This window comes from Helianthus annuus, chromosome 14 (genome assembly GCF_002127325.2).
Source record: "Helianthus annuus cultivar XRQ/B chromosome 14, HanXRQr2.0-SUNRISE, whole genome shotgun sequence".
NCBI classification, from domain to species: domain Eukaryota; kingdom Viridiplantae; phylum Streptophyta; class Magnoliopsida; order Asterales; family Asteraceae; genus Helianthus; species Helianthus annuus.
Window position 1 is genome coordinate 50,926,172 of NC_035446.2, and position 27,221 is coordinate 50,953,392.

Consider the following 27,221-nt stretch of genomic DNA (forward strand, 5'->3'; position numbering starts at 1 on the left):
ACAATAATCCAAAATATTATTCAGTGGCCGGTATTAATAGTTTTTTTTTTTTTTTTGCAAATTGAATATTAATAATCCAAAATATTACTCAGTGGTCGGTATTAATATATATCGGGAAAGTGATTAATGACACCATCAACTTTCAGTTTTGCAATCTCATCTAAACGAAAAGAGTAACTTCGTTCGCTCATAACTTTCATGTATGTTGTTTCATAGCAATTAACAACATTTTGATTGATTTTGATTGATTTTGATTGATGTAAAAACCAATAAATTACTCTTATACTATCTACAATACCAAACCCCCACAAACCTTATGTCACACTCTTAAATTCCACAAGCGGAGTATCACTGTAGGAGGCGTGACTGACCAAAATCTAGCCACCAATCGTATTGAACCATAAATAATTAAGTAAATAAAAGTCCAAACCAAACAATATAATTAGTGTCAAACAATTCAACAAGTTCAAGTTATCAGCGGAAGCATAAAGTTCAAAACCCAAAACGTAAGTTTAAAAGTTCATAAGTTTAACATGGAACTCAACAGTCCATGTCCCACAACGATCCCGTCCTCCTGTGCAAGCTCCATCTAAGCACCTAACGACCTGCAAGGCATATAGTAACGAATCAACAACAAAGTTGAGCGAGTTCACAGATGGGTGTTCGTTTTAAGTTGTTTCAAAAACATAAGTTTCTTTTAGCTGGCTTAGTTGCCGTGGGGGTTACCCCGTAGTTCAAAACAAAATCATTCTTTTCCTTTTTCTCTGGCTCCCAGTCGTGGGGGACTGGGGGCTACCCCATGAATATCCCATTAGGCCCGTTACCATATCGACTACTGACTGAAGTAAGTTGGGTGCGCTAAGTCAATGTCTATTATCATTGACGTGCCCAGATCCATTAGTCCACGCCCGTCCTCTGCGGCACGGTGTGAGGCTTGTCAAACCTAATAGCGCTATTTAACTAATGACCCGTTCGCCATTGGCCCGGCGATTAAGTCGATATAAAAATGAGGGACTTAATGATAGAGTTTTTGTCTAGTGTAAATGTTGCCACCCTTCAGTTAAGATGGTGGAGGTACGTGTCCCATACAAGGAGATCACGCAGGTTCCAATGTTGTCACCCTTCATTTAAGAGGGTGGAGGTACGTATTCTACCCAAGAAGAATACGCAGGTTTCCTATCAATCAATTACCCATTCCTAACCACCGGGAATCCCATGCCTTGTAGAAGTGTGAACTCACCTTAGATTAGCTCGGCAGATAAACAAAAAGGTCACTTAAGCTATTTGTGGTCAACCACGTCCTAACATGGTTACCATACAAGTCAGGTCTAGGTTCAAGTAGCGCACGTAAGTTTATACCTAAACTAACAAGTTACAAACACATAACGATCATGGCATACACATAGAACATGTTAAACAGTATCAGACAAATACACATAAAGCCCAAACTTGTGTGATCCATGTGATTTGGGCCGATGCAGATGTGCGAGCCCAAACACATTGTGTGATTCACTTTGCAACACCCTAGTGTTTTGAAAGTCAAAGTCAAGATTGAAGTCAAAGGAAGAAAAGATTGCTAACTGCAATCTGTCTCTCCTTGATCAACTCCTGTTTTGACTTCGTTGACTGTAGTTAGTCTATTTTGTTTTTTACGTTAGTTGTATTATGTGGAGTAATTAAGTATAATCGCAGTAATCGGCGAATATTTATCGCTACGAATCGCTTTACGACTGTGAATAATAGGAAGTAACAATGCGATAGAGTCAACTAAACGCTAATCAATCTAATCTAATCAACATCGCGCTCGCAACTAGAATTACGCATTTTGGTGATTGTTATACGTGTGTGTGTGCCTTATGTGTTACTTGTGCATGTTTATGTACGTTACGTGCGGTAATCAGTCGAAAAGCAATCGAACTCATCGCAATCGAATCGCAATCGCAAACCGAATACGAAATAAGGATGATTATATGTTGATATAATATGATAATTAGTGGAGAAGAGATAGTGCGAGATATGAGTGGTTGGGATTAAAAGTAATTTGACTAGGAAACTCTATCGCATCGAAACGCTCGCAATCGCAATCAAAATACCAAAAATCGTCGCCGCGCGCGCTCGAATCAGATGCCAGCTGGCCGGATTGCCATCGGACCGGGCTGCCATCCGGTCGATGTGCCATCCGACCGACCTGTCATCCGGGTGTGGTGTCATCTGACCGACCCACCCTTTCCACTTTTGGAATCCTATAAATACCCCAAGTGACTTTTATTCTTTCCACTTTTGGCAAAGTGACGTCCGACCAGCTCGTGCTCCTCACCTTTTTCTTCGATTTCGCTCAAATACGGTAAGATCTCGTCCTAAATCTTGTACTTTCTTGATCTACACGCACTCCTACACCTTTCTGTCTTTTAAATCTTCACTTTTAACCGTGAAATCACCAAGATTCAAGGGTTCTAGGATGATGTCATCATGTGTTCTTGAAGAACTTCATGTTTTGGCCTCAATCCTTCGAGAACAACTTGGATCTAACCGATTTCCACATAAACAAACAAAGATCTTTCATAGATCTAAACATATTCACGGTAAAAGGGATTGAGAGAAGGTTTTCCAATTTCCTTTCAACTCTTTTCCACTTAATGCACTCAAACCGATAGAATCGGATCTCGTTCTAACCTCCACTCGTTCTTAGTGATGTGTTGGCTCAAGATCTGGATCCTATCCACGAGGCCACCGATTTCGGGTTAATCAAGAACGACCGACTTGAACCGGTTAACTGGTTGAATATTGGGTGATTCCTGTTCGGTCAGGTTACCAGGGTCGAGACAGGGTTCTGTTGGTTGACACATTGCCAAAGTGTCTCGATAAAACTACAAACAATCAAAACGACCAAGTGAAAGACGAACGGAATGACCAGCACGGAGTGCTATCCGACCGGACTACTGTCCGACCGGACAGCCATCCGAGCGACTGGCCGTCCGAACGGCTGACACCTTGGGTCCCACACTTAACCAACCTTATTTAAAGTTTGAGTATTGAACGAATTGCTATCCGATCGGACTACCATCCGACCGGATTACTCTTCGGATCATGAGATACTTGACTTTAACACTTAAACAATTTTCAAACATGTCCAATGCACTAGGAATGCCACCCGACCGGACCGTCGTCCGATCGAGTGACAACCTGCGGTGAACTTGTTCTCACTGAAGTGTCAACCTATCGGATTGTTGTCCGATCGGACAACCGTCCGGTCGACCGACCTGAAGGGTGGAGATACTTCAATGCTTTCAAATGCTACAACAAAAACTTCAAAAGTCAAACCATCTTACACAAACACTTCCTTCTCATAGAAAGAAACAATCCACTCGAATAGTCATCCGACCAGACTACCGTCCGACCGGATAACCGTTCGAACGGATTATCACCCGCACGACTGGCCGTCTAATCGGATTACCATCCGACCGAACTGCCATTCGACCCATCAACACTTGCTTTCGTTTTACGAGTCACTTATCATTACGCTATCGAACTATTCAGGCTAACCTTACTCTCAAGCGCTCCCTTCAATCCATCAACCAATGTGAGTACACTCGATCCCTTTTTGCTTTAAGCACTTTTGGGTGTTACATACGTTACTTATACGAAATCACATCAAACACACTACGCAATACTTTTAACGCTAACCGTTACCGCATGTATTGCATGACTTAATGAATGCTTGTTTGTTATGTTTACACATGGAATGCTGTCTACCTGCCTTAGCAACGATAGTACTATAGTTTGGACTCAGCACCCGTTCACATGGGGGTTGTTAAGGACAATTATTTGCATGGATTACGGTGGTGATCATGTATTACGAACTGCCTTGGGCAGTCAACCCACAGTCATTGGTATTGATAGGTCCATGTCGATAATTAACATGCTTTGTTTTCCTTTGTTTACGTGCTGGTTATGCGTAAACTATTTCGAACTCTATATGCTATTATCAAACTTGTATGCTCGCCTTTACACTATGTGTATTGACTTTTATTTTAACGTATGTGATAGGTGTTTAGGATGCCTATCTGCTAGGAAAGCGAGGCTAGAATAAGTTTCTAGAGGCCAACAAATAGTTGTCTGTACAAATGTAATCAAGAGTCTCTAGAAGCAGATAAACAATTGGGCTATTTGAAAATCTGAGTTCTCGAAATAGAACTATTTGCCTAGATTTTGTCTGTAATAATTTGTTTACCTTTTGAAACATGGTATGGGACATGTTACTTTAAATTGATTGGTAACGATAATTGTTATGGAAACTTCTAGACAATCTGTTTCGCTCAGTGCCATGCCCCAATGTTTCCGCCATCAGTTGGGGTGTGACACACTTATAAAGCCCATATGAATACCCGGCCCAACATGTTATGTGATCAACACAACCTTGTGTGATCCATAACATGTTGTGCGATCCAACATACACCCGGCCCAATCCATTAGGAAACCCAACAACTTGTGCGGCCCATATAATCTTGTGCGATTCATCATACATTGTGCGATTGGGGTTTGGGCTGTACGGCCCAATGACAAAGCATAGCTTAAACATTTGTGTCGCCCAAGTCATTGTGCGATCAGCACAGTCTTGTGCGATCCACTACGCCTTGTGCGATCATGCATAACTAGGTTGTACTGTGAGCTTAAACATTTGCACCAAGCTTGTGCGACTGTCTTGTGCGACCAGTCCCTTGTGCGATCTGACCTTGTGTGATCAAGGGTGGGCCTAGTGCGATTAGTTATCTAATCCCTAGAATTATGCAATCAGTTACAACAATTTGACAGTTTCCTTTTATTTAATCCCATTAACAATTAACAGTTTTCCAATTGTTCCTTTAATCGATCAAATCAAGGGATTTCCATTATTTCTTATGAACCCTAATTAACCATTAACAACTAGTTCAGAACAACAGTCAGTAACATCCAAATACATTAATTCGAATCATTCAAAATAACGATTTCACATACTAGGATGAAACCTAAGTCATGAACATCAACAATCGACCAACATGTAATCAAGATCGCATCCCTTTAACACGTATTCGGTCCTAAGTTATCATGAATCATTACATAAACCATCAACTAAAACAGTTCCATCGCACAATATATATTGAGACTGAACCCTATTTCCAAAGCAAGCATCAAGACTTCCATCAACATAACTACTAACATGTAATCCCATTTTCATGTATAATCACAACATCGATTAACATTCAAACAAACTATAACGAAACACTAACCGTTTGGAGGGTGAAACAGGATCATCCCGAACAAGGAGATCTTTGAGGAAAAGGAGATGTTGCCGTCGGTTTCGAGAGGAGAGACAGAGAGTATAAGGTTTGTAGGTGTTGTGTGTTTTGAGGATTATGGGGATTATACCATACACTCCTTGATGTTATTCGAAATAAGGAAGTAGGCCGAACCCTACATGGGCTGCCCCTTTAGGTCAATCATATAAACAAGAGTGTGGGCCGAGAGGATGTTGTGCGATTGGATTTATGGTGTGTGGCCCAAAGAGGGTTTGTGCGATCGAATTCCTATTGTGAGATTACATTATATATACATATATTACACACAATCACATAATACAAACATAACATTTCATTGAAATCGATCATAACAATTGGCGTTCTTCAACTTGAACAGAATCAAACCTCAAATTTTTGCTTAGATCTGTTAGTATTAGTGTAGATGCATGTTATAGGAAGTAAATCAACTTGAATTGTTTGTAGATTTGCCCGATTTCAAACAAAAACCTCAAACCCTTGTTTTTGAACCGAAAAAGATAAAATTGATGGGGTAAATGGTTTGTTTTTGGAAAAAAGGCATTTGGGGTTTCATTTTCGGGGAAACCGCCCCTAATCAACCAAAAGTTTACAAGTTTTCGGGACCGGGTCGAAATATTGGATTTTTGGGAAATAGACGCCTAAGCACGGGGTCGTGCTCAGCGAGCGCGGGGGCGTGTCTAGCTAATTTCTGGCGAACATGGGTCGTGTTAAACTGACTGTTTTCAGTTTTCTTCGAAAATTCTACAGTTTCGTGCTAATTGTTTGGTGTTTTCTTTCAGATGGCCAAGAAGTTTACTACGTTCAACCCGAATGAGTGGGCTGCTCAAGCACGGTTTGAGATTCTCAAGACAAGGCCCGATGAAAACCCCCCGACAAGTTTGCTTGGATACTCTAGAAGCATTAGGCCAAATCGATCGCTTCAACAACCTTGTTACTGGTCCACTAAGATCAGCTCTTTGCACTCGGCTCCACTCCGTGCACGAGTATAACATGGAATTTTATAGCACGTTTGCCTTTAAGGCAAAAGCGGAGCCGTTTGACAATGAGGGGGTGGAATTTCGGTGTGCAGGGGAAAAGTTCTCAATATCGATCGCACAATTTGGGGCTATCATTGGGTTATATGATGAGGCAGATGCTAGAGATGAGGAGAACACTGGTGGTCTTCGTAAACTCCCACAAGACCAACGTCAAGCAGCATGGGCTCAGATTGGGGAAGGAGACTATAACCTGAGCCAGACCAAGAGCACACAGTTGCGGGACCCTCTCTACCGCTACATCCATAGGGTCCTCAGCTACTCCCTTTGCCAGAGACATGACAGTGGTGGTGTTGTAGGCTTGCGTGATCTGATGGTCCTACACTGCATTCACAACCATGTGCCTCTCGATATTCCACACCTGCTACTTCGCAACATGCACTTGAACCAACTTGCAACTCCCCCGACCCCTATCCTTTTTGGCGGGTGGATCTACCGCCTCTTCAAGCATTTTGTGCAAAGGATGCCAAGCTCCTTCCAGAAGGGCCCATGGTCGGGAAAAGTGGACCTTGTCATATGTCGCTCCATGAATATAATCAACGAAGCAGATGACAGGAAAGGTCATATTTCAGACGATTCAAGGGCATGTGTGGAACCCTCGAGAAGCTCTTGTCCTTCACGCTCCACAAATCTGTCCTCCTCCCTAATACCAGTATCAGCATCATGGTGATCCGGGCCAATCCTCCTCTCAAGGAGGTGGTTTTCCTAATTTCCAAAGTTTACATGATCTTTTGCAGGAAAACCTCATGTGCACCCGCAACACCTACAATATGGCAAGCAACACGTACACCCGGGTCGGAGTTATAAAAATGAACATCTCGGACATGCAGGATGACATCAGCAACATCCGAGAGTACATGGCGGGCCAAGGAGGAGATGACGAGGACGACAACATGGATTGAGATGGAGGCGTTGGAGGTGATGTAACATGGTTGAAGGTCTTAACATGTTAACCCATTTTCTCTCACAAACAATTTCATGGCCTTTGTGCCATTGTTAAACAATTTACTTTTCTGTTAACACTTTTAGTTTCCTGCATTTTTCTTTTTTTAGCTTGTGTTGTGGATGTTGAACTTATGGTAAAGTATTTTTTTTTTTGGGTAAAGGGTTACCCCGATGAATTTTATAAATAACCGAATAAGAACAAGGGTGTATCAAAGCGACACACCAACTAGACTTGACAGACCAAGCCTAGGAAAACAAGCAAACTACCAACAAAACAACCAAAACAAAAGTCAACCACACAAAAACAACCAAGCCAAACCTAGACACAAATACACACACAACTTAGCCTGGCTTCGCTACATTATCTTCGTTCTCTTCAATCTTCCACAACTTGAAAATCCTTTCCTTAGTTGTAGCCGCCCGAAACCTGAATCCCATGAGACGCAATCGAATCGAGTTTTTAATTACCTCAACTACTTGAGCTACCGTCCTCTTATGATTTTTAAACATTCTGTTATTCCTCTCTTGCCAGATGTAGTAAGACGAAGCCGCAATCAACAACTTACAAACAACGTGATCCGCTTTCTTAGAACTTGAATGTTGATCCACCCAACCTAATAACGATTCCCAAGTATTATCCACGCTCCTCAGCTGAACCAATTCCTTCACGTTACTCCACACTTGCTCCGCAAAGGAGCATCGGAAAAATAAGTGATCCCGACTATCACGATCCGAGTAACATAGCGGACAGACTCCCTGCTTCCCAAGCTGTCAACCGGTCCTGAGTTTTTAATTTATTTCGAAACGCTAGCCACAAATGAAATGAGTGCCTCGGAATGCATTGAGAAAACCAAACCATGTTAGACCACATCACCTGATTCTCCCTATTCCGAATTGTATTCCACACCTGAGCCGATTGGAATTCACCAGTTTTCCCATCCAATTCTTTCCACACCAAACGATCAATAGAGTTATGGACTATAGTCGGAGCCGAGATCGTGAATAACACCGGAAAGAGATCCAACCAAGCTTGCGGCCACTTCCAATTTCCATTTTGATCAATAACGTCTGCGACTGTAGACTGTAACGAAAAACCAGCATTAGCAATGGCCCGAGGAGATATAAAGGAACTAATCGGACTTAGCGAGCACCACATATCACTCCACACATTGGTTTGAGACCCACTCTGAATAGAAGACCATATGTGAGGCCGAATGATATGACGAATAGATAAGATCTTTCGCCATCCCCAACTCATACTCCCACGGCATGGAATATCCCAAAAATTTTGACCTTTAAGCTTATAATCATGAATCCAACGAACCCAAATAGAATCCCGCTTCATGATAATACTCCAAATATGGTTTGCCATGAGCGATTTATTGACATCAGAAATGCTTCTAATGCCCAATCCACGCTCATTCTTCGGCAAACACACTTCGTTCCATGCAACCTTAGCACGAATTCTACCATCCGAACCCGCATTCCACAAAAATCTGCGAATACGCTTTTCAAGCTCATTAATAACCCTAGCCGGAATAATGAACACTGAGGCCCAGTAGATGTGCATCGATGAGAGAACCGAGTTAATAAGCTGTAACCTACCAGCAAACGATAAAGCTTTGGTTGCCCAATTAACAATCTTTTTATCCATACGCTCAATGAGAATCATGCAATCTTTATATAACAGTCTTGACGAAATAAGAGGAACCCCAAGATAGCGGACAGGGAGGACATCCTCCTGGTAAGGCATAATATTCAGGATTTCCTGCCGAACCGAGTGTGGCACATTGCAAAAAAAAACACCGTACTCTTAGCTGGGCTAGGCGCAAGAACTGAAATATTAGTAAATATCTCCAGCGCTTCTTTTATTTTCTTGACAGAGACCACATCACCATGCACAAAGATAAATAAATCATCAGCAAACGACACGTTGATTATCTTCTCCTTAGCACAGTGAGCATGATATTTAAAGGGCATACTAGCTGCTCGCTTAAGCAGAAGCGATAAGACCTCCATGACTAGCGTAAATAAGTAGGGCGACATAGGATCACCTTGCCTTAAGCCCCACTTACCCCTGAAGTAACCATGCAGATTACCATTAATGCATAACGAGTACGACACCGTGGACCCACACGTCATGATCCAGTTCACCATTTTATGTTGAAACCCAAACCGACCCAGAACATCCTCCAAAAAACTCCAATTGACAGTGTCGTATGCTTTCTGAATATCAATCTTAAACGCACACCTAGACGGACCCCTGTTCAAATGATAGTTGTGCATCAATTCCTGTGTGAGGAGAATGTTATCCGAAATCTTCCGACCCGGCACAAAGGCTGATTGGTTAATGCTAACAAGCGATCCCAAACTACCTTTCAACCGATCAGTAATGATTTTGCTTATACATTTGTACAATACATTGCAACATGATATCGGTCGATAATCCAACACCGAATCCGGGATGTCTTTTTTCGGGAGCAAGGCAAGAATAGTGTGATTAATCTGTTTAAGAAGTTTACCGTTTTCCAAGAACTGTAGAACCGCATTAGTAACTTCATTCCCGACAATCTCCCATGCTTTCTTGAAAAAAGTCGATGTATACCCATCCGGCCCAGGGGCCTTGTCCTCTCCAATACTAAACATGGCGTTCTTCACCTCCTCACAAGTAACCGGACGAATCATATTCTCCGCATCTTCGTTACTGAGCACATTAGAGAACAAGTTTCCCATGTTCGTTGTCTCGACCGGATGCTCCATGCCCAAAAAGTTTGAATAATGAAGAACCATAGCATCAGCAACATCCTCTCCTTCATGTCTAACCCCCATAAGATCCATAACACTATAAATCCTCGCTCTAGCATTCCTAGAGTTTACAATGTTATGAAAATATTTTGTGTTCGAGTCCCCTGCACAAAGCCATTCTACCTTAGACTTCTGTTGGTTATTTTATTTGGTGTGGTATTTTGAAGTAAAACAGGTACCTACGAGGCTTGGAAGCACTAAGTATTAGTGCTTCCATAAGCCTAGAAAGCAGAACCGAAAGCCGAAACCTGTTTTCAGTGATTGTAGATTGTCAACACGGGGCCGTGTCCAGCCGACACGCCCCTGTGTCCATCGCCCAGTACCTGCTGTTTGTTTAATTTCTGCCCAACACGGGGTCGTGTTCACGAGGCACGCCCCCGTGTCCACCCCCTGTAAGTTTTCGTTACTGGCAGTCTGACCACGGGGCCGTGCTCACTCAGCACGGGGCCGTGTCCAGATGCCCAGTAACATCAAAACCTTGTCTTAAACACCTTTTTACACATTCAATCAACCTAAAAACTTATTTTTGGGATACATTGAGGACAATGTGTAATTTAAGTGTGGGGGAATGCTAAAACCTTGAATTTTTTCAAGTCCTAAATAACAAGCCTTACACAAAACTCTATTGGAACCGCTAATCACCCCAAATTTTTTCAAAAAAAAAAAGCTTTTCATTTTTTTACTTGTCTTGGTTTAATTTGGGAATAACAAGTTCTAAAAAGGTTATATTTTTACAAATTTTGGGAATAACCGATAGCGTCGTGATAAAAAGAACCAACATAAGAAAATTATGAAACGGCATGACAAATCTAGTTAAAATTTGATTATATATACTTGATCACATTATAAACCCATTCCCACAAAAAGTGACTTTTGAGCCTTTATTGAGCATACAAATATACATCTTTAAATTAAATGCTAATTTTTCGTTTCTTGTGTGAATAGCCGCTTGGTTTCTTACAACTCTATAACTTGCCACGACGATACATTCTCGGTCCTTACCAACTTAAACCCAAGAAAGTAAATGATGGAGGCATTAGGACTAACCCATTTTTCTTTTCAACGCCATTATTTTTCATTTTTTTATCACCTACCCAAAATCCCCCTAGTTAACCCCTTTGAGCCTAAACCTTTTCATTTCTAAACCCACAAAACAAACACCCTTTACCCACCAAAACCCTCTTTTTGTTTTTAAACCCTTTGTTTTAGTAAAAAGATCGGTCTTCATGTGACATTCCTTAAAAAAATAAAAAATAAAAAAATTTGAGGTATAGCAATAAACAAACAAGTTCCTCAAAGAAACTTTGTTTGAAAATGTTTTAGTTGAATAAAAGTCACAAAAACAAAAAGTTTTACGACAACTGACGCTTTTAGCACTTTTTACTAACCACTAACCCAAAACCACCTACCTTTAACCCAAGCCTAACCCTTCCCCAAGTCCTCTTGATATTTACAAAGGTTTATAGTTAAAAAGGAGGATGATTGATTGCTTGGCAAGCATGTGGTAGAAGTAAGTTCCATGCCGGTCTCGAGTGTTTCACAAAAATACATCTTCGTCTGAGTGTTGAGTGATCTCCCGTGAGGTATGTGAACTTGTATATAAATGGAATTTTAAAGAGGCATGTTATGCCCAAATAAGTAACTTCTCTTATGAAACGTTCTAAATAAATCATAACGAATAGGATTGTAAATAACATAAAAATAAAACCTAATAGAAGATCTTGGATTCCCGACACTCAAGACAAGCCCAAAACTTCTCTTCTACCCATTCCATTTGGGAGTGTAAGCCACATTATAAAGAGTTTTGCTTGAGGACAAGCAAAGATTCAAGTGTAGGGGTATTTGATGTGTGTAAAATGCAACATATAATCAATCGAGGCATAAAACTAACCCTTTTTTAGTAGTAATGTTGGAAAAAGTGTGCTTTTGTCTTCCTTTTGTATTTTCAGGACTAAATGAGCATAAATGAACAAAAGGAACAAATATGCAGCAAAATCTAACATAAATACAAGAAAAGGAATAAACGTGGCATGCCCGACCCCCCGACAGCATCTTTCCAAGCAAAAACAAGAAAACAGAAGGCTGACCACAACCCTGTGCCCAGTGGACACGGGGGTTGTGGCCAAGTGTCTGCAGAAAAGAAAAAGTTGTAGAAGCTTCTATTCCCAGCACGGGGGCGTGCCCAGCTCAACACGGGTCGTGGTCAACGCTAAGATTCGTAGAATCCAAACAAATCTTGATAGTACAGATATGCTTCTGCACACGGGGCCGTGCCCAGCGGACACGGGGGCGTGTGGAGCTAATGCAGACAAATTGCAATTAATGAAGAAAGAGAAAGAGGATAGACGCGGGGCAGTGCCCAATGAACACGGGGCCGTGTCGAGTCTTCTGTGCAGGCTATAAATAGAGGTACTTCAAAGGCATCCCTTGGCAAACCACCTCTCTCCCACTTCACCCACACTCCACCACCACTACAACCCACATCCACCACCATCATCCATCATCCATCATAGAGTGTGTGTAGTAGTCTCGGGATCCAAGATTGATAGTAAGAGTTCTTGTAAATCAAAGGTCATGTTTGCCTAAGTCTCTTACATCACTTGGTGAAGACAAGCATTTAGTGTAATACTTTTGATTTTTAATCTTTTCGCACTTTTTATTTGGTTTTGTATTAATGACTTTAATAACTAGTTTCTTATGTGACAACTGGCACAAAACCGGTAATTTCCGTACAGTTTAATTATTATTTAATATCTGCAATTATGTGCTTAAATGTCAACATTGTCTGATTACATGCTATACTTGTGAATTCATGCACATTATATGCTTCAAATATTGCTTTATGCATTACTTTTAGCGTTGCGTCAGAAATACCAGTAAACTCACCGGTAAGACACACTGTGTCAGTAGTTCTACAGAAATCAGTCAGATAATAGAATTAGGGCCTAGGAATAGGTCCAACATCTAAATTACATTAAAACCCAAGTGTGGATACAAGGGTTAACATATAAACTTTCCGGAAGCGAAACTATGCACTAAAAGACACCCGAAACGCACTTTAAATGCAGAATTCAGCATAAATCAGCACATTTCAGCTATAATCAGCATTTAAACACATTAATATCATATAAAATTGATGTTTTATTGTCCAAAATAACTTACAAAGTGTCGGGAATTAAAACTGCCATAAAAAGTGCTTCATACTTAGTGAAACTGCGCAATTCAGCACCTTAACGAACCGTAAAGAACCGAACAACCGGACAATAACCGGGACATCAAAATTTGACTAGAAATAATTTTTTTATGATATTAAAGTGGTATTGATGCTAGAACACTTTAAAAATCATAAAAATACCTAAACACACTTAAACTAACTTAAACCCCCTCGTTTGCACTTTAAACCCTCAACTTCCCAAATTTTACACTTTACCCCCCCCCCCCTTTCACCATGGCCGGTCCCTATGGGCCCCACTTCACTTTTGATTTGTTTATTCTTCTTGTCCCCTTAATCTTACACCAAAAATCTTTAAAGAGATCATGTTGTTGAAATATTCTTTTATAAAGACCCTAAGTAACTAACATTGTCCATCATTCCTAAAAACCTTCATCTTCTTCCCCTTTCTTCCTCTAACTCTCAGCTCAAACACACCCACTTACCATCACCATTTTCACTTCACTTCCTAGCAATCCAAGGTGATTTAGAGGTGTATGGAGACTATCTAGGAAGGTGTAAGGTGCTAGAAGTGGAAGGACCTCACTTTGGAGCTTTTAACCACTTGATTTCTTCCTTGTTCGTCATCTTCATTCTTGTGCCACTTCCCTAGCCATTAGAGCTAGTAGTAAGCTTCTTGATCACTAAAATAAGTCATGTTTATGTTATGTACAAGTTTCACCATCTAAACAACTTAACTTCTAATGTTAAAAATGAAAAGATCTAACATATTTATGAAGAAATCAAGTGATTACATGAATTTTTAGTGTATGTAATGAAGTTTTTGATGTTATATCTTGTGTTTATGTTTAGATCTAGTATGTTAAAGCTTGGATCTAACAAGTTTAAGCATGGACCTTGAAGGATCCATGGTTAAACTTGAAGGTGAACATATGAAGCATAATGTGAACTTGAAATATGAATTTTTTATGCATAAACTTGTAATCTTGAAGTAATAAAGTGTGTGTATAACTAATTTTTGAAACTAAATCTCATGAAAAGTTTGTTAAAAGTTTAACACGAAGCTTGTTTTTGAAAGATCTAAGGTTATTAAGCATGGATCTTGAAAGATCAATGGTTAAACATGATGTTAAAAATAATGATCTTTCTAATAAACATAAAAGTGGTTTTAGAACACGATTTACAAACTTTAAAGATCATTAAACTCATGGATGAGTTGGTTAATGAAATAAAGTTTCATAAAAGTTTGTTAAAATACACAAGAACACTTATTTTTGGAAAGAACATCTTATGTAAAGTGTAGATCTAAAAGACTACACATTTTTAACAAGAAACAAGTTCACCATGATGTTTCATATGGAAAAATTAGTGTATGTTGTTGATGATTATTGTTGGAAAATTGTTTTAGTGTTGAAAAGAAAATAAAGACATGTTTTGAAAACATGGGAAACCTCCATTTTTAGGGGAAACTATGTCAATTTTTTTATAAAATTTTGACACTCAGAAAAATATGAGTTTTGGTGAAACTTATTCCCTAAAAATCCATCTAAAAATATTTACCAAGGTTTCCCTAATTTTAGTGTAAGGGGCTGTTTGGTAGCCTCTGAATGGTCATTAAGAGGCTACCTCTTAATGGAACCATTAAGAATTTTACCAATGAGAAGGTAGAAGAATGTGACATGTGATGATTTACCATTCAGAGGTTACCTCTTAACCATTCAGACTTGAGGTTACCTCTTATTCATTCAGAGGTTTTAAACCATTAAGAGGTAGCATCTGAATGGTCATTAAGAGGCTACCAAACAGCCCCTAAATTACAAGTCGAGAAATGGTTACTTCTTCAAGTTAAAATTTAAATTAAGTATATGTATATTTTTAGGGAAAATATATATATTTAGTGATCACCAAATTTTGTGCTAAGTGTATATTATGTGTATTATATATATTAGTGTATTAGGAACTTGAAAAATACACTAAATACCCCAAGGAGTATGAATACAAAAATACACATACAAATACATGAGAATACATAAGTATACAAGTATACAAAATACCTCACAAAGAACTACATGGGCAAATACAAGAAAATACATTTAAGAAAATATATTTCTTAACATATTATTGAATTTGGACACTTTGGGCTTAAAAATATATTTTTGAAAAAAATATATAACCTATATCAAGTATTGGAATTTATACAAAAATCAGGTGGAAAACAAGAATAACCATATATATATTTTATAACATAACAAAATATATAAGTATTTCATACAAGTCTTAAAAATATATTATTTTTAAGAAATATAATTCCGGAAAGTAATAAAAATCAAAGTATTGATTTTTGGTGAAAAATACAAAATACACAAGTATTTACATAAAATACAAAGTATACTTTCCTAAGTATACTTGTACAAAAATAATATTGAAGATATTATTTCACAAAATACTTATATTTATTTTTGGGAAAATAATATAAGTAACATACATAGTTAAAAATATAAATTATTTTTAACAACAAATAACATATACATAAACAAAAGATGGTGACTTGTGCTTGTGTAATACAAGTCCAGTGACTAACATTAATAGAACACGTATAGGTCACGACGCTACCGGTGAAGTTTACGACGCAGGAAACGCAAAGTTGTGAGTTCATGTCCCCACTTTTAAACTTTTACTTGTTTTCTAAACTTGGGGAAAATACATGTGTTATGGTATGTTGAATACAAAAACTAAGGAATCATACTTTAGATCATGTCACGAATAGGGTTGCCATAAGCACCATTAATTAGTTACATATCAAGACCGCGGAACAAAAGGTTAGATCTAATGGGTTTCAGGCAGCCACACTCTTGGCCACTATTTTACCAAGCAGTGCTTTTGTGTCTCTAGTCGTGAATCGACAACTAAAAATGCCTATGGTTTGGATGCTTCCTATGTCGTTACACATGTTAATGGCCTAGCTAACCATTAGCGATCTGGTATTCCTTATATTTACAGAAATAATTATTTCATACAAATATATACCATGTTTTCCATAACGAATGCTTAAATGTTTTCACAAATCTGCATGAATTCACACCAACATTATGTTGACGATTTTTCAAAACTCACATGTATTTCAGGTAACTAAAGTGGATGTACGTGCGGTCTTACTCTTGCTCCTGGATGTCGTTTATGATTTTAGCTATGTTGTGTCAAGACTCCTGTGCCTATTTTGTGGGATTTGGTTATTATATTCTATCCTATGTGGTGATATAAGAATCAAAGCCTTGATGTTCGTCTTTTAAATAAAGTTGTAAACTTTTCGAACAACTATTAGTTGTGTGAAGTAAACACTTATCCTAAACTATGTTTTGAATGTTTATTATCAATGGCATTTGGAGTTATTTTATGAGCATGTAGTATGTTTACCATTCGTATGCAATGAGAACCTTTCAGGATCACACCTCGTGCTTCCGCCTTAGAAAGGGGTGTGACATCTTATGTTGAAGGTTAAACTTCCTTATCATTTGTCCATGGTGTCTTGGCATTATTTTACTGTCTATATAAAATAAAAGATTTTCACCATTCATATCTCTACAGTCTATATAGAGATATGTTGGCTACCTGGTCGGGGGTTTAGGGAATAGTTTGGTAAGGTTCTTGCCTTGTTCAGTGTATAGATCCTGCAAGGACCTGGGTCAAGCTTACTAGGACCTCCTTCAATACCAACTGGTATTGGATGGCGGGGGTGCGAATGGCTTGATCCCCTCATATGTAAACTACTATTAATACATCAACCCGACTACTTGGGATTGTATCCATGCTGACTCAAACCACTTAGCCGAGGGTAACGCACCTTCAAAAGAGGGGCCTACCACATTACGCATTAATAACTAATTAATTATCTTTCAATATTCCGACCTTTTAGGATTGTATCCTTCCTAACTCAAACTACTGGGTTGAGGGTAACGTCACCTTCAAAAGAGGGGCCTACTACTATAACTAAGATAATCTCTTAAAAAATGCAAAAGTGTGGAAATCATCAAAGGTTACACTAAAGGCGAGTCGGATCCAAGTGATTCGTCTTTTCTATCTGTTTTTATTTTATTTTATTTTTCAGCATTTTTAGTTTTTATTTTCATGTTTAAAACCTTTTCTAAAATTTTGATTTGATTAGACGTTGAGGATAAACTGGTACTAAAAGCTCTTGTGTCCTTGGACGACTTCGGTATCTTACCAACGCTATACTACGCTCACAATGGGTGCACTTGCCCATATGTGTGTTTAGTGTTAGTGGAATATCGTGTTTTCTAAATTTAAAACTTGACTAAAGTATTAAAAAGGACCTAAAGGATAATTAAAAACATATCACGCTACACACGCATCAGTGGATATAGCAAGAATTTACGTATCATTTCCCACATGTCCTGTTAAAACATTAGAAAAAATATAAATAACTAAACAAAAATCAAGTGCATCATTAAACATATTTTTGAGAAAAAATATATATGACAAAACTCAAATCAAGTGCATTATTTAAACAATATTTTGTGAAGGGTGATATTAGTTTATGATGATTATAAAAACAATATTATTATTGTAATACCCTAAATCTACAAATAGAAAATGATTTAAGTGCATTATATATCCTATGGATGACTTCCAACCCGCTTGACTCACTCTCATTTGTGCTAACCAATTTTTAGCTTGACCCATCTGACCTACCTATTTGGGATCAAACACAACCCAAAATGGCCTAGTAAAAAGTAAAGATGTCAGAAATAAAGCCCATACATATTATACAGCACTCCATAAGCCTTGTTTTTCCCCTAAGTACCAAAACAATGTGCACTATAATATAGGCCTTTGACTTTGTGATAATACACGGCCAACCAGAACTAAGCACCTTGATGTATTGATGAATTATTGAATTTATTTTCTGAAGATTGTTGAGATGTTACAAACAATGGCTATTATTATTGCAAAGTACAGTCATGTTTTACCTATTACTTCCAATAGAAAAAGAAAAATTATTGGTTTAAGTAAGAGAAATTATGAAGCAAAATAATGATGTTGCAACTATAAAATATTATTAATGATGCAATTTAAGTAAATTCCCATCTTGAGCATGATAAGGTTAGTAGAACATAATCAATACCAGTTACGTTTTACACAAAGCTAATCTCTCAAGATCGAGCAATTACGTTTTACACCGACAACCTAACATAGGTAAATATTCAATTCTTTTTATTAATTGTCCTATATCTTACTTGTCAAAGTAGAATATGATCACATTATCTATAGTTCCGCGAGTCCACAATTTCCCCATTTTATAATTACACTAATCTTTGGTAAAATATAAATGGTAAATCTCAAATAAATGTTTAGCTGATTATATATTGTTGTGCCAAATGCTTAAATTATGCACAAGAAGAGCAAAGATGGAACATATACCCTTCCATAGAAAGCGTGATTCATACAAGCTAAATCCTCCGATCGATAATTAGGCCAAAAAAAAAAAACTTTAATTTAATTAATTCATTTCCAAATGGTCAAATCGGCAGAGAGTAGCCCATAATATATTTTTAATGCATTCAACTTCCTAAATTGATTTATTCAAAGATTTTGAATATTAGTGTATGATTAAGTAAAAATATGTGTAATACTTATAACTTATAAGAAATAAATAAAAAATCATTGTGGGTCAAACATGTTTCAGCCATAAGCCATAATTTTGTTGGAAAGATGGTGTTTCATTGTAGACATGGTTCAATTTAAAGAAAATCAATTAGATCCGCACCAACCAATGAAATTTAAAAAAAACGAAAATATAAAGATTACATGTTAATAGCTTGTGAGAAGAGAACATTGTAAGAAACTTGTACCTGTTGATTGCATTATCAAGTTGGGGGCCCAATACAAGTCTATCTACAAGTAGTCAATGGCATGATATTTAATTTCATCGAAAGAATAATCTAACTTATTAATTAAAGTAATAAAAATCATAAGAATAGTTATATGGCAGCTGTGTAGTGTAGTTATGGTGATCAACATCTACATCCAACATCCCGAAAAAGGGTTAGCATAAACTCAAACTAATAAACTAACCTACAAAGTTAAACAAATACATCCTACATGTAAACAACAGCCTTAGTTACATGCTACATGCTAATAAAACTAAATACACACAAAAGAGATTAAAACTTACAGTATACAACAATGATCTAACACCATGAGTTTCTTCAAAAACCAAGTTAATCCTCCTGAAAACAATGGCTTAGCTACATCGAACATGCAACTTTAGTTAATATATCCTATTCTTTATCCATTGTTTTCTAATAACCCGGCAATCATAATAACTAAAAATAAATTATTATTTTTGTCCCAAGGACTATTTTTGTAATAATAATTTTAGTCATTTTTTGAAGTAATATAAATAGTTTTCGAGTTTAATCAAACCATATACTATGATTAATTACATGATTAAACATGAAATTTTATTATTAAAATTCCACGCTAATGAACTACTGAAAAATTCAGAATATATAACTTGGGATATATTATTCTCATAATTTAGTAATTTTCCCACAATTTATAAACTAATATAATATGCTAAAATTCATAAAAAATCCATAGCGAGTCCGAAAATTCCCATGAACTACTCTTATGTGATAATATTCAGTATCCTAAAATCAGTTTTATAAAAGCATGTCTCTGGGATTAAAAGCCTCAAGAACTCAAGAACCCTAGTTTAGCCAAGAATTCATTTCGGATTCCTAAAGTCTTCAAATACAGAAATTGACAACAATGTTTTGTAGAGAACGAAAAGTAAATAAGCTTAGGCTTTGAAATCACCTGATTTGGATAAGAATTGAAGGAGAAATCATTGTTTGAAAATACGAGCCCTATAAACTTCTTCGGATTGATTCGCGATACATGGTTGATGAAATGAGGAAATCTCAATGGGGTTTGGTGTATAAAGTGTCAAGAGTTCAGCGAGTACAAGTTTTACAAACCAATTTCTTGTTTTGATAGAGAACCCAATTGTGTGCTTGATAATAATAAGGATGCTTTAATGGAGTATAAATTCGATCTAATGGTGTTAATTATGGATTGTTAGTGGATGATTCATTGATAGGGATCTTTACTTGCCATAAAAACTGAACCAAATGGCACCGGAATGAAGTCAAACGGTCGTGTATACCGGAGAAACATTCGGGTCGGGTTTGGAGGTCATGGTTTGCACGGGAGGTTAAAGGAGGAGTATCAACGTGTTTCGGGTTGAGTTTAAGCCTTGGTAAGCTATTATCTCACCAACTAGCTAACCAGGTGTGAGCCCCTCCTCGGGCAATAATTCGAAGCGGGTTAAAACAGAAAAGGTTGTGGGGCTCAACTAGTTTGTGCACTATATGTGGAACGTTGGGTTCCAGCTCCAGGTTTGAAACCCGACCCCTGCGTTTTCTTTGCTTTGTTTTCCATTTAAACAACTTTCAACACTTTACACTAAGGCCCCTCAACTTACCAACACAATGTGTAGTTAAAAGGATTATGCATTCGGATGTAACACCAAGCTAGACTTAGTCTAGTGGTGCGTGTGTTGTTAGTTGAACGAGGGAACCCGGGTTCGAGTCCCACCGGTTCCAATATTTTTATGTACTTTTTATTTTAAAACTTGACCATTTAAACCATTGTACTTTATCTTTGATATTCTAGCAGTTTAGCCCCTCTAGTTGTATAACCACATTAACCTTTAATTTCAAAACTCGTTAGCCATTTCCTTTATATAACTAACGAAACTAATCGGATATTGTTTATAAAAATTAACTGTATTTAACCTGAAAGTTATATTTTTAACCAATAAATATTTATATTAATTAAAAATAATGAAGATATTCGTATTTTATTGATTTCGTTTAGGATATGGTTTTACAATGGTTCGGGTTTTTCTTGGATCCATTTTTGGCGGATTTTACAGCAGCTAAACGCGCAGAAATCCTACTAGTTAGATTGAATCGCAACTTTGTTCCAATAGTTATGGCTATAAATACTGATTTGAATTGTGTAGACTCGATAATTATCACTAAGATGTAAGCTCATAGCTAGGGCTGTAAATGAACTGAATGAACACAAACAAGACATTGTTCGCGTTCGTTAAGGATATAATGTATTCACGAACAGTTCATGAACACTTACCTAACCAGATTTTCTATTTGTGTCCATTCATTAAGAAAAGGTACGTGTTCACGAACACAAACAAACACATATAAAATCGATGAGGACAACGATGGCTAACAGTGGATGGTGAGAGAGAGAGAGAGAGGCACTAGACCTTGAAGCCCTTATTGTTGAACACAACGAAGGTCGATAATATTTTTCAATGTGAATAATGAGTAAAAAAGTAGAATGGTGCATAAACAAGATGGAGATAGGGTTTCCTTATATTATTTCTTTGGGTAATGAGATAAATAAGAATTAAAAAATATAAAAAGTTTGGATAAAATACACAAATGCTAAAAAAATCTTTAATGAACAACATAAATAAACGAACATGATCGAATGTTCACGAACACATTACCGAACGTTTACGAACAAGACATTTGTTTGTGTTGGTTCATTTAACTAACCGAACATAAATTTTTGTTCATATCCATTCATTAAGTAAACAAATGAATGTAAATGAATTTCCCGCCGAACAGTTCACGAATTATTCGGTAAACATTTGGTTCGTTTATAGCCATACTCATAGCTAAAGCAATTTTAAAAAAAGTTCTAATTCAATTCAAATATGAATTTTATGATTATTGATTTTACAATATGCATAAACAAGGACAAGCCACATTCACAAACATAAATGAACGAAATCGGTCTCTGTTCATGTTTGTTCATTTAACTAAATGAACAAAATTTCTTGGTCGTGTTCTTTCTTTATTAAACAAACATTCCGTCGAACGCCTCAAGAAAGTTCGATTCATTTGCGGCTCTAGTTAAATAGATATAGAAAAAAAATATTATGATAATCTACCGAATTATTAATTTGAATCTTAAATTTAAAGAAATTTATATCGAAGATCTTAGAGCATTCACATCCCTTCCTCATCTCCATTTCTATAATTACACTAAAAATCACTACATTTTCTATCTCTCTTTTCAAATAAATAATACTTTTTTATACTTTTATCATTACATTTTCTCTCCTATCCACTCACAACTACTTTAAAAAAATTATTAGAAAATTAATAGGAGTGAACAGTGTCCCCCATATATACAGATGAACAATAAATTTAATCTCTTCTCCACTCACAATCACTTTTTATAATATGCAGAACTCACTAACATAAAAATGCAAAATGGGATGTGAATGCTCACACCCATATTGAATTCCTTATCCCCATGTTTATAATTACACTAAAAGCTCATAAGTTTTTCTATCTCTTTTTCAATTAAAGAATATTGTTATACCTTTATCACTACACTCTACTTCACTCGCAACCATTTTCAAAAGTATTTAAAAACTTATAGGGGTGAACAGTGTTTCTAGTATATTTACAGATGAACTGTAACATTTTGACTCTCCTTCACTCACAACCATTCCTTATAATATAAGTAACTCACTCACAAATATATAGAGAAACCATTGTGAATACTCTTAGAGCATTCACATCAGCTTTCAATCCATTCCCCAATTTTTAAAAATTTTGGTAAATGTCTAAAAATCATTGTTTTTCACGCTGCATTATAATCACTATATCTATACCTATTTTTTAAATTTTAAAAATCGCAACAGTTGCTTTATATATATATATATATATATATATATATATATGTATATATATATAGGGGAAGGTTCGATGCAGAACACTAAATATTGCGAGAACATGCAGAACAAAATAAATCACTCATTTTTTCAATCCTAAAAACCTAAAAAGTAAATGAAAATGTTATAAATGTAAGATTAATTGTTTCTCACACTAGAATTTAAAACAAAATATGAAAAATCTTCAGTTTTTAAATAACCTACACACATGTAGGTTATGTGTAGGCTAAATTACCTACATGTATGTAGACTATGTGTAGGGGAAAATATATGATTTTTTGTGTATATTTAATACACATATGAGTGTAAGAATCATAAAATTTAAGAAATATGAATCTTAAATCCCAAAATTTAGTGATTTGGAGTTGTTCTTTTTGTTCTCGCAATAATTAGTTGCGCTAAAATAAGAACCACCTCGAGTTGTAAGAACCGTGAGAACTACACCGTGCGGGGCGAGGTGGACCAAAATTTTTTTCATAAACGTAGTTGCGTGTATTATAAACACATTTGTAAAAAAATTTCAAAAACAATGTCGTGTGTGTAGTTTTGAGCACCACAAGTTTTTGTTTACAGGTACCGTAAATCTAACCGGAAAATTTACGGGTACCGTAAACACAAACTTGTGGTGCTCAAAACTACACACACGACATTTTTTTTGAATTTTTTTTACAAATGTGTTTAATATATACGCATCTACGTTTATGAAAAAAATTTGGTCCACCTCGGCCCGGATCAATATATATATATATATATATATAGGTGTTCTCAAGATAACCCTAATATATATATAGGGGAGGGTTATCTTGAGAACACCCATTTTTGTGAGAACACTGGGAACAATTTTTATCCATAGATCATCCTAAGTTAAGGGCTAAGATTAGAGGAGTTTAAATAAGGATGACACTTAAATTAAATAATTAAAGGGGTATTATTGTCAAAAGACAAAAGACAAAAACCCAATAAAATCATTCAATCGATCCCTGTAACAAAAAACTCATCAATTTTAAAATCATGAAGAATCAACCTTCTGATTGAAACAGTGGAATCTGAAGAATCATAATCTTCTGATTAGGATGCGATTATCATGAAGAATCAACCTTCTGATTGAAATAGAGGAATCTGAAGAATCATAATCTTCTGATTAGGATGCGATTCAGGTAATTTTCTGATTACAACAGTGCGATTTCAGTCGTTTGAAGAATTTAGAGTCAATCTCTGAATCGATTCACTATTTGCTCATCTTATTCAGGTATTGATCTTTGTTTTGATTTGGATCTGATTGATGGTGTGAAGTATTATTATTAGGTTTTTAGTAGTTAAGAATGAAATTTTTAGGTTTGTTTGGACGTTGATGTAATTTTTAGTTATATATATTGATAATTGGTGGAGTTAGGGTTTCTGTGACTGAATTTGAGTCAAAATTTGTTAGGTTTGTTTGGACATTGATGTGAATTTTAGTTATGGGGGAATTAGGGTTTATATGACTCAATTTGAAAATGAAATTGTAAGGTTTATTTGGGTATTGATGTGATTTTTAGTTATGTATGCTAGGAGAATTGATGGAGTTCTGATTGTTAGTGTCTGATGCTAATGTTTGCTTGGGGTTTTTCATTTACATACACATATTAATGAGTCTTTCTTAAAAAAAATTGCATGTGACAATGAACAACTTATAAATGTGTAAAAAAAGACACTTACACATGTGTAAAATAGATATTGTTGTGGAAATTGTGGTACTATGTTGTCATTATGCAACATAATGCAATAGTTAGCTATGTGTAATCTAATTTTGTAACTCTAATGTTGTAAAATTATTAGTGAAGAGCTTTTTCTAATCTTTTGTAGTCGGAAAAGGGTAACCGGACCATAAGAAGCAAAGTTGAGAAATGACTAGAATGATTAATGCCATGTAGGCGTAAACTGATAGGAATTGTGATTAATGGTAAAGTAGTTTATTTTCTTGTTGAACAAAGCTTCACAACAAAGGACTGGGTTGATTCAAGTATAGAGATATATAGTGTCTTATGTTCATGGGTCAACTAAGCTTTTGAGAATACAAGTTAATGAACCGTTTTTAAGTATATGTTATTGCTGCTTTTTGTTTATTGCTAATAATGTGTGTGAGTTTAATGCAGATTGATGATGCGATTAACTTGGAAACTGTGTCGATATCGCGTTTCAGGGATTTCCGTATGTTTTTACACATGTGTAAAACATAATAATTTAAAAAATAAGCATAAATATGAAGGTTTACACATGTGTAAATCATAATAATTTAAAAATAAAATAAGCATAAATATGAAGATTTACACATGTGTAAATCAAAAAAAAATTTTGAACGAATTAATTATACACTAAAATCCACCTTCGGCGTGGCTCGAACTCTTGAGCTCAAGGGGAGCAAAACCTTAACTCCAATGGCTTTGCCAAATGGACCCAACCCCCATGTGTAAATCATAATACTTTTAAAAAATAAGCATAAATACGAAGGTTTACACATGTGTAAATCATAATAGTTATGTTTCATTAACCGCCCAAGAAGGGATACTGAGACTTACATATGTGTAAAACAAATTTACACATGTGCAACTGAGAATTTACACATGTGTAAAACAAAAATTTTGTAAAACAAATATACACATGTTTAACTGAGAATTTACACATGTGTAAAACAAACACTATATAAAATAAATTTACACATGCTTAACTAAGAATTTACACATGTGTACAACAGAAACTTAGACATGTGTAGAATAAATTGATACATGTATAGCCGAGAATTTACACATGTGTAAGTCAGAATGTTTATTTGTTTATATTGGCATGTAAAACAAGTGACTTAAATATTGGTTTGGCATATGGTTGTTTGGATTTTGTGTAGGTTGAGAAATGAGGATGATGTGTCACACCCTGGCTTTTGCGGAAGCGTGGGTTTATTGGTGTGACTTCTAAATACCATAGAACAATCACAATAATGCTATATGATAAAAAAATATATGATGTTCATCCATTAAAATAGTTTGGAAAAATGCATAACATATTGTCATAAAACATCAACCACAAAATGCATTACAAAACATTACTTGTTTAAAACGAGTTCGTAAGACTTAACGAAAAACTACCAACAAAACAAGGATAGGAGACATGCAACTCGTCCAGGAAGGAGTTGCACTTCCCAAACCCTACAACTCTGGATGACATCCTTATTAAGTACGCAGCTTGTCTAACATGCAACACTTGCCAGATCCAATTAATTCCCTGAAATACATGTAGTTTAAAAAGTCAACAAAAGTTGAGCGAGTTCATGTGTAAGTCTGTGTGTATAAACCGTTTAGCATGTCTGTAAGTAAAATAGTCCCTGGTATGTAGCAATAAGGAAAAACTGATCACCATTGGGTTGCAAAGCCAATAGCATATGTGAACTGGTGCAGGAAGACTAAAACCTAGCAAATTTGTCTCCGGTATGAAGACATAGTCACCACTATGGGCCGCCCCGGCCTCATGGGTGTGGGCTCGCTACACCCAAATAGATCTATCACTCATGTCCCGTGGTCCTACAATGAGGATTAATGGCCTTAAGTGTCATGCCCACCACTCACTTGATCGCGTAGTAAAAACCCTCCTTAAGCTAACAATACCATGTATAAAATGTCTGAAATAAATTGTAAACATGTATTCCACCCCCGAAGAATAAAACCGAAAACAGTAAAAGGAAAGGGGGTCATGAACTCACCGTAGTGCGTCTTGACTCGAATCTCAACTCTGTCCGCTACACGACAACCTACAACGTACTAATGTCTATTAGACGAACGGGCCGTGCCTTGGCTTAGAGTTTAGTGTTTTGAGTTGCGTTACTTTGGTATTATTTTGTTAAAATAATAATCATTATTTTAACTTAACTATCGTCTTTAGAAAAATAGTTAGGCAACTATTTCGTATCTATATTTCTCGAATATTTTTACTAAGTGTTCGGATTTTCGGAAAATTTCGCCATAGCCTCCTTTGTAAATGGAGGTGTCCATGCTTAATAGCATATCATTTTCTTTTACGTATATCCCATGGTTCATTTCCAATAATCAAATCGACATTTAGACATACAAAGCATTACTTACTTTATTTCAGCTTAATCAATCAAAACTGGACTGTTTTCG

General features: G+C 36.5%; 1 long non-coding RNA gene across 1 annotated transcript; it reads right to left on the reverse strand.

The window, feature by feature from the left end:
• Positions 1-393: 393 nt before the first annotated feature.
• LOC110872843 lies at positions 394-20,721 on the reverse strand. The gene is made up of 3 exons (XR_002554722.2): positions 20,112-20,721; positions 19,142-19,184; positions 394-605 (listed from the first exon to the last, which is right to left on the reverse strand). It is a non-coding gene; the product is annotated as an uncharacterized LOC110872843 (long non-coding RNA).
• Positions 20,722-27,221: the final 6,500 nt, after the last annotated feature.